The sequence below is a fragment of the Mchenga conophoros genome, linkage group LG16, assembly GCF_057382185.1.
Source record: "Mchenga conophoros isolate Kocher_MC1m ecotype Shallow Benthic linkage group LG16, M_conophoros_male_GT1.1, whole genome shotgun sequence".
In the NCBI taxonomy this organism is placed as follows: Eukaryota; Metazoa; Chordata; class Actinopteri; order Cichliformes; family Cichlidae; genus Mchenga; species Mchenga conophoros.
The window spans coordinates 40,561,594-40,569,457 of record NC_140541.1 but is presented as its reverse complement, the minus strand read 5'-3'; the positions used below and the strand labels follow the sequence as shown (position 1 = coordinate 40,569,457).

The 7,864-nt window shown below is 43.7% G+C and overlaps 1 protein-coding gene across 1 annotated transcript in view; it reads left to right on the top strand.

The window, feature by feature from the left end:
- Window positions 1-7,864, top strand: part of LOC146557367 (uncharacterized) — a 27,890-nt gene that overhangs the window by 18,758 nt on the left and 1,268 nt on the right. The gene's annotated exons all lie outside the window — the stretch shown is intronic.

Below are 7,864 nucleotides of genomic sequence, written 5' to 3'. Positions count from 1 at the left end.
CCATATTTTAAACAGGCTGTTATTCACCCCCTTCTAGCCCCATGTTGACCCCTCCCTCCTTGAGAATTTTTTTTCCTTGTACTCTTTGTCATATATTATGTTCATTAAACACTTCAAATGATTTCTAAAGCTCCTCCAGGAATATCATCAGCAAACATCACCAACTGCTCACATCCTACACTCAAACAAAATGAAACGTTGACTTTAATTACAATTATTTTGTCAACAGGTTCCACGAAATTACATTATGTTAGTTTAAAGCAAAAACCTTTAGGTCATCTAATTTTAAAAAAACTCCTTAGGATTAACAGGAGATATTTAAGACTACCTAAATCAAGTTGTGTTGTATGAACATAAATGATGTATTTACAGGTGAGATAGTTTAGATTAATTTTTAAGCACATTTCTTATTTGTGGTAGTAAAATGTGAAATTTAAGTTAGATTAATTCAAATATTATATTTTCAGCCACCTTGTGCTTTACTAATTAGTTTCACATAAATCTATTTTGTCAGCAGGTTCCACACAAATGAATTAAGTACATCCAACTTATTTGGAAAAAAAAGAAACAGCAGCTTGGCGCCAAAAACAACGTTTTTAAGTTAAATTTGAAGTCTTGCGCATGAGCAGGCCCAAGCCCTGAAACCTTGTTGTTCTTTGCAGTTTTATTGCAACTGTTTTTGCATTACTGCCACATTGTGGATATACGAAGTATATCGATCCTAATTAACTTAAATGTTATGCTATCAAGTAACACATTAGTATTCTGTACACACAATAATAGACACAATTACGTAGACTTAATTAGAAAAACATATTTTAACTTACCAAAAACATATATTTTAAGTAAAATGAAAATAATTAATATACACTGAACAATCCACCTCATTCATTCTTTTGAGTGTACCATCATGTCTCCAGCCTTTTCGCTGGCCTTCTATAAAGACAATAAAAAGGAGATAGAATATAAGACTCTGAAAGGTCTTATACCAGTGGTTCCCAGACTTTTTTTGCTGGCCCCCCCTTTGTTTTACAAGAAAAATGTTCGCGCCCCCCCGCGCGTGCACACGCACTAACACATCCTCCAACCACACACGCCCATATTTTGCTCCATTGCGGTTTATTTCACACCTCAAACATTTAGTAAATAATTAAGCAAATACAAGTAATCTGCAATAAATTACAGGTAGTAAGAAAATAAACTACTAACTCTTTTACGCTGTGTCCACACCTACACGGGTATTTTTTTTTTTTTTTTTGCCTGTCCCGTTTGGCTCTTTTGCATCAGAATTGTTGTCTAAAGGCAAAGAAAGATGCCCAACAGATTTACTTTACCAAATTGACCATCCCAGCCTTGCCGTAATGGTCCATTTGATTCACCTTTTATTGTTTATTTTATTTTCACTTACTGAATACAGGACAGACTTGACTGGGGGAAAGAAGGGGAGAAAGAAAGAGGGAAAGAGAAACAGCTGAGAAGAGGGACGGGGGAGAAGGGCAAAAGACAAAAACCAACAGAACGGGCAGAGAAAAAAAATGCATATATCAATCACCTGGATCACCTGCTGAGAAAGAAAAAAGAAAACAAGCAGAAGAGAACAAGAGTAATAGAATAAACAACATCACAATGATATATGGGAATATGACAGTAAATACTAAATGTTAAACATTATTGTGCAGCACATAAGATCAACAGAACACAGTGTGCTTTGAGGTAGGAGCCAAAAAGGGTGTAGTTTGTGGGTGTGATCACCCGTGTGTACACCTGTGAGCATGGACGCGCTTGTTTTTTGTTTTTTAAAAGGTTCCTTCATGTAATGATCTGCTAGAGGGTGTGGGGGGGCCACAGCCCCGTCCTCCAGGGCGTGAAGCAGGTGTGGAGGAGATCAAAACTCCAGACATCCAGAGGCCCCCAGAACACAAGAGACCAAGAAAGACCAACAGAGGGGCAGCCGCGCCACTGTCCCAGAAAGAGCTGAGGAGAGTCCCAGATGAGGGCTCACTCAGCAGCCGCGGAGCAGAAGCCAGGGGGAGTTGCAGTGACGCGCCCGTGAGCTCCGCCGGCCCCCAGCTGTGCCTGAGTGACCGAGCCCCAGGCCGAGAGGCCGGGGGCACCCCACCTCCGAAGTGGCCCGAGCGAGCCCCAGGCTCCAGGCCCCGATAAGCGGCCGCCAAGGAGTGAGCCGGTGTGTACCTGGACGCCCATCCCCGGACACAAAGAACCACCAACGCACCGATGTCTGAGGGAGTCCGCCACTGGCAGGGGAAGTGGTGGTAGGGGGAGATAGACCTCCAAACCTTGGAGGGCCTAAGATGTCCCCAGAGAGGTGGCGCCTGACACCCAACCTGACATATAGACACAGACATACAGGCACACACAGATACAAACATCCATTCCCACCCTCATGCTCTCATATGCACTTACTCCACACTCAACCAACGTGGAGACAGACATAAAGAGACGCTGTACACACGATCACACTCCCCAAGCGTACTCTACAAACCGGGTCTAGGTACCCTTGCCCCTGGAGGGGGGAACTGCACCCAGACCCAGGTGGTGTTACCCTTTTCCCTGCGGTGGGGGGAGGCAGACCGCCCCGACTCCGCAGCAGCAGGGAGGCCCCACACTCCAGACCGCAGTCGGACGGCCAACTCCTCCTCCTAGCCCCCCCGCTCCAGCAGGTCGCAGAGGATGGGGGTGAGAGAAGACTCCAAACCTCCCTCCACCCGCTCATTGTAGTGTTGATGCATGTGTGTTCTAAGGTGCATTTAAAACCCAGGAGGGCATGGAGCTACCTGCCAGAGAGCAGCAGGTAAGCGCATGGTCCCTCCTGCTAGCCCTCAATGTCTACGTGTATTTAAAATTGAGAGGTGGGCAACGACGCCAGGGGTGGGGTGTACACCCTGATGGTACTTTGGATTCCGTGTATCGTGCCCACCCCCAAGATCCTATATGTATGTGTAATGAGAGTGTGAGTAATGTGAATGTCTAAGTTGTGGGATAAAATTGAGGCAGAGGCAGCCAGAAGGGGACGGGGGGGGGGTAGCCTCCTCTGCACCCTGGTGACATACCCCTACTCCAAGGTCCTGCATGTGTTGTGGTGGAGCGGGAAGAGGGAGGCAGGTGGAGATGGGGAGGGAAGGAAGGGAGGGGCAAGTGACCCCTCCCTGGGGCCAGCTCCCCCGCTGACCCCAGTTGGCACTCCCATACTCCGCGACCCGCCAGGGAAAGGGGGCCCAGGCCCATCCAGACCGGGGCCCAGCGCAGCAGCGCCTCCCGGCCCCACAGAGCCCGGGACAGTCCACCCAACCCCACCACAGAGAAAACTGCACCCACCCCACCATCCACTCATCTTCCAGATTACATAAGACAATAAACACCCAGGCTGAGATCTTCCTCCACCTCTCCTGTATCTCCCCCTCCTGTAGAGAGTTCCTGAAGAGAGGAAAGCTCCTGCGAGATGTGACAATCTACCCCACCAGTTGAAGAGCCCCCCAGGTGGCTCGATGCACCGGCGGCACCCTGCTCCAGGGCTGGGCCCCCATGCACCCACCCGCCCACAACCCCGGCAACACACTAACCAGGACCCAAGCCCCCGAGGCCCGACCCGGGCCCCAGCCCAGAGACGGAGCGCCCCCAGAACCTCACGCCCCTCCCGGACCCACCCAGGGGCAGACAGGCTACCAGGTCAGTAACCCACGTCCATCAGCACAGACCCTCCCCTAGCCCCGCTGCACGCAGCCGCGAGGAAACAGTCACCTGAGAGCCAACAGAGCCCCTAACCGGACATGACCGCTACCCCGGGTTGAGCCCCCCAAGGAAGATGCCTCTGGGGAACCCCCCGACGCCCTAAGCCTGTCCCTACCCCCACACCAATCACAACAGTGAAGGCGGGACCAAACTATGACCCCCCACCCCCACTAGGTGATGGAGCTGATCAAAGGAGCCCAGAGCAATTGATCTGATGTGGTGGCAGAGGCTGTATCAAGACTAATGTAATCTAATAGATAATTTCTATATTGGTTAGAATTAAGATTATTTTTATTTTTCCAGTTCATGAGGACTGTTTTCTTGGCTATGCATAGGGCAGTGAAAACCATATGGACTATATTCTTTTCTGAAGTGACATTATCTAAGCTGCCCAACTAACACACTAAGGGGGAAGTTGGAATGTTACATTTCAGACACTTCGATAAGTCTTCACATATCTCGCGCCAAAACTTCTGAACTGGTGGACAGAACCAAAGAGCGTGGATATAATTGTCCGGTGAATTGGTTTGGCAGTGTGAGCAGTTGTTGGTAGACGTAAAGCCCATCTTGAACATCCGATGACCTGTATAGTGCACTCTATGTAATATTTTGTATTGAATTAATTGAAGACTGGGATTTCTAATTAGATGAAAGGTTTTTAAGCAAATCTGAGACCAGAAGTTTAGGTCTAAGTTAACTGATAAATCCGCTTCCCATTTTGCAATAGGAAGTGATGTTGATTCATCTGTTTTAGAAAGCATTCTGTATATTTTGGATAGTAATTTGGGGGGTTTAAGAGTAAGAAATTGAACCACACTTGGTGGTGTTTGTAGTTCAACTTGACCCGGTTTAAATTTCTTTTTTACTATGGATTTAATTTGTTGATATTCTAAAAATCTTTTCTTGTTGATCCCATATTGTGTAACTAGTCCGTCAAATGAAATAAATTCTGTTCCTTCTAGTATATGTTCTAAATATTTGATTCCTTTACCACTCCAATCTGAAAAGTTTATCATATTATTGTTTTGTAATATGTCAGGGTTGTTCCAGATAGGTGTACGTTTGCATGGGATTAATGAAGACGCCGTCAATTTTAGAAACTCCCACCATGCTGTCAGAGAAGAGCTGATGTTGATGCTTTTAAAGCATTCATGTCGTTGGATGTTTGAGCTGATAAATGGTAGGTCTGAGATCTCTAGATTATTGCAAAGTGCTTGTTCTACATCTAGCCAAGGTTCATCTAAGAGGGTGTGTTTTAGCCATCCTGAGATAAACTGAAGCCTGTTGGCTAAGAAGTAGTGCTGAAAGTTAGGCAGTTCTAGTCCTCCTTTATCCTTGGTCTTTTGTAGTGTTTTTAAGCTTATACGTGGGGGTTTATTTTTCCAAAGGAATTTGGACATGTATGAATCTAGAGATCTGAACCAATCTTGTGGCGGTTTAGTTGGGATCATTGAGAATAAATAATTTATTTTTGGTAAGACCATCATTTTTATAGCGGCAACCCTTCCCATGAATGATATGGGTAGACATTTCCATCTAGCCAGATCATCTTCTACCTTCTTTAAAAGTGGGATATGGTTTAATTTAGTTAGATCTGCAAGCTTGGGAGAAACATTAATACCTAAATATTTTATATTTCCCGATTGCAGTGGTGTAGAAGAGGAATTATGGAGGGAGCAATTAATCGGTAGGACTGTAGATTTTGACCAGTTAATTGAGTAATCTGATATTCTTGCAAAAGAGTTTATCAATTCAATCACCCCAGAGATATTGGTTTGTGAATTTTGGAGAAAGAGTAACACATCATCCGCATAAAGGCTGATTTTATGTTCCACGTTCTTGCATTTTATGCCCTTAATTACTGAATTCTGTCTAATTGCTGCTGCTAGTGGTTCAATAAAAATTGCAAATAGTGAAGGGGAGAGTGGGCATCCCTGCCTGGTGCCCCTCAAGAGACAGAAGCTGGAGGATGTCTGGTCATTTGTTCTAACACAAGCTGTTGGGGAATTATATAATATTTTTAACCAGTTAATGAAAGAGGATCCAAAACCAAATTTGTGTAAAGTTGCAAATAGAAATTTCCAGTTAACTCTGTCGAATGCTTTTTCTGCGTCTAAAGAGAATATTGTAGTTTCTAGGTTTTTACTGTATGAGTAGTCTATCAAATTAAGTAATCTACGTGTATTTGTTGATGAGTGCCGACCTTTTATGAAACCAGTTTGGTCAGGATGAATTAAGAGGGGGGTTATTTTCTCCAGTCTCTTTGAGAGAGCTTTGCAGATTATTTTAAGGTCTACATTTATAAGGGATATTGGACGATAGCTTGAGGGATATACAGGGTCTTTGCCTGGTTTTAGCAGGAGATTAATGTTTGCAGAATTCATATTTGATGGAAGTCTGCCCTTTTCTTTAATTTCCAACAACGTTCTGTAGAAAACTGGTGCTAGAATCGACCAGAATTCTTTGTAGAATTCTGCAGGAAAGCCATCTGGACCTGGAGCCTTATTATTGTGCATACTTATCAGGGCTTCCTGGAGTTCACCTGGTGTCAGTGGTGAATCCAGTGCCATTGCTTGAGTGTCCAATAATTTTGGAAGAGTTATGTTGTCCAAAAACTGATCAATTTCTTTTTTAGATGGGTTTATTTGTGGTGAATACAACGTTTTATAGAAATCCCTGAAAATGTTGTTTATTTGTATCGGTTCATATATTGTGTTCCCAGATGAATCTTGAACAGCACATATAGTTGTTTTTTCTTTATTTATTTTTAGCTGGTTTGCTAGAAATTGACCGGATTTATTACCATGTTCATAATTTTGTAGGCGTAGTCTTTGTACTAAGAATTTTGTTTTTTTATTAATTATCTCATTTAATTCTAGTTTTGTTTTGCGTATTTTGTTCAATGTTTCCTGATCTTGGTGGGACGCGTAGGCTTCTTCTAGTGATTTGATGGTTTTTTCTAATTCCTGAATATTTTTGTTTTCTTTTTTCTTTTTATGTGATGAGAAAGAAATTATTTTACCTCTCATCACAGCTTTCCCTGCTTCCCATAGAACAGAAGCTGATGTTTCGGGAGTGTCATTATAGTCCAAATATGAAGTCCACTCTTTTTTAAAATATTTAATAAAGTCTTCATCTTTAAGTAGTGATATATTAAATCTCCAGTTTTTTCTTGGCGTAGTATTATTCTTGTGCATTAGTGTTAAAGATACAGGACCATGATCGCTGACAGCTATAGGGTGAATCTCAGTGTCTGAAATGTCGTTCAGCAGTGAGCTGCTGACCAAAAAAGAATCCAGACGAGAGTAGGAGTGATGGACATGTGAGAAAAAAGTATATTCCTTACTGGTGGGGTGAAGGGAGCGCCATGCATCGCAAAGACCAAAGTCGCTCATATACTGTTTGATTATATACACGGGTATTTTTGAACACGCAGCTGTTTCGTCCACGTAAACGGCGTTTCGAATCACCGCGTTTACGTGTGGACGAGGAATACAGAGTTCTTCACGCAACGTCAAAGGTATGTGCCTTTTTTCACGTCACGCTGTGGCCACATTATTGTTTACATGAGATGAATTGCAGGATGGCAGATAGAGACGAAATACTGTTAATCTGACTGTCTGCAGGTTTTACACGCAGTTACTGTCCCTCCATTTACAAAGGCAGAGGCGTCACGGTGTGATTATTTTACTGTAGTTGTTTTTTTTCTGTGTAATAATATTCAACATTGCTGTCAATACATTTTTCAAAAAATGCCTCTCTGTGCAAAATGGGTTCAAAAACATAAACAATTGTAGGATCCTGTTTGTCTGTGCACCTAAATCCCAGTAGAAGTCAGTCTGGAGGAACATGGTCATGGTTCTGGGCCATTTGAGCCAGCATTTTGAGGTTCTTATATTCCTTGTGTAGCTTCTTGTCTGTGAGATTCCCGTTGGGTCTCTCCTCTGTGTCGCCAGTATGTGTCTGTCATGTCGTCTGTGTTTACATCCCTCCCTCCATGTCTCGTCTCCCTTGACTATTTCCATGTTTCCCTCTTTGTGTCTCCTTCCTCTGTCTCCCCAGTCAATCATGTTCTCATGTGCGTTCCTCTCTAGCAACCTTAGTGTTTCCTGTT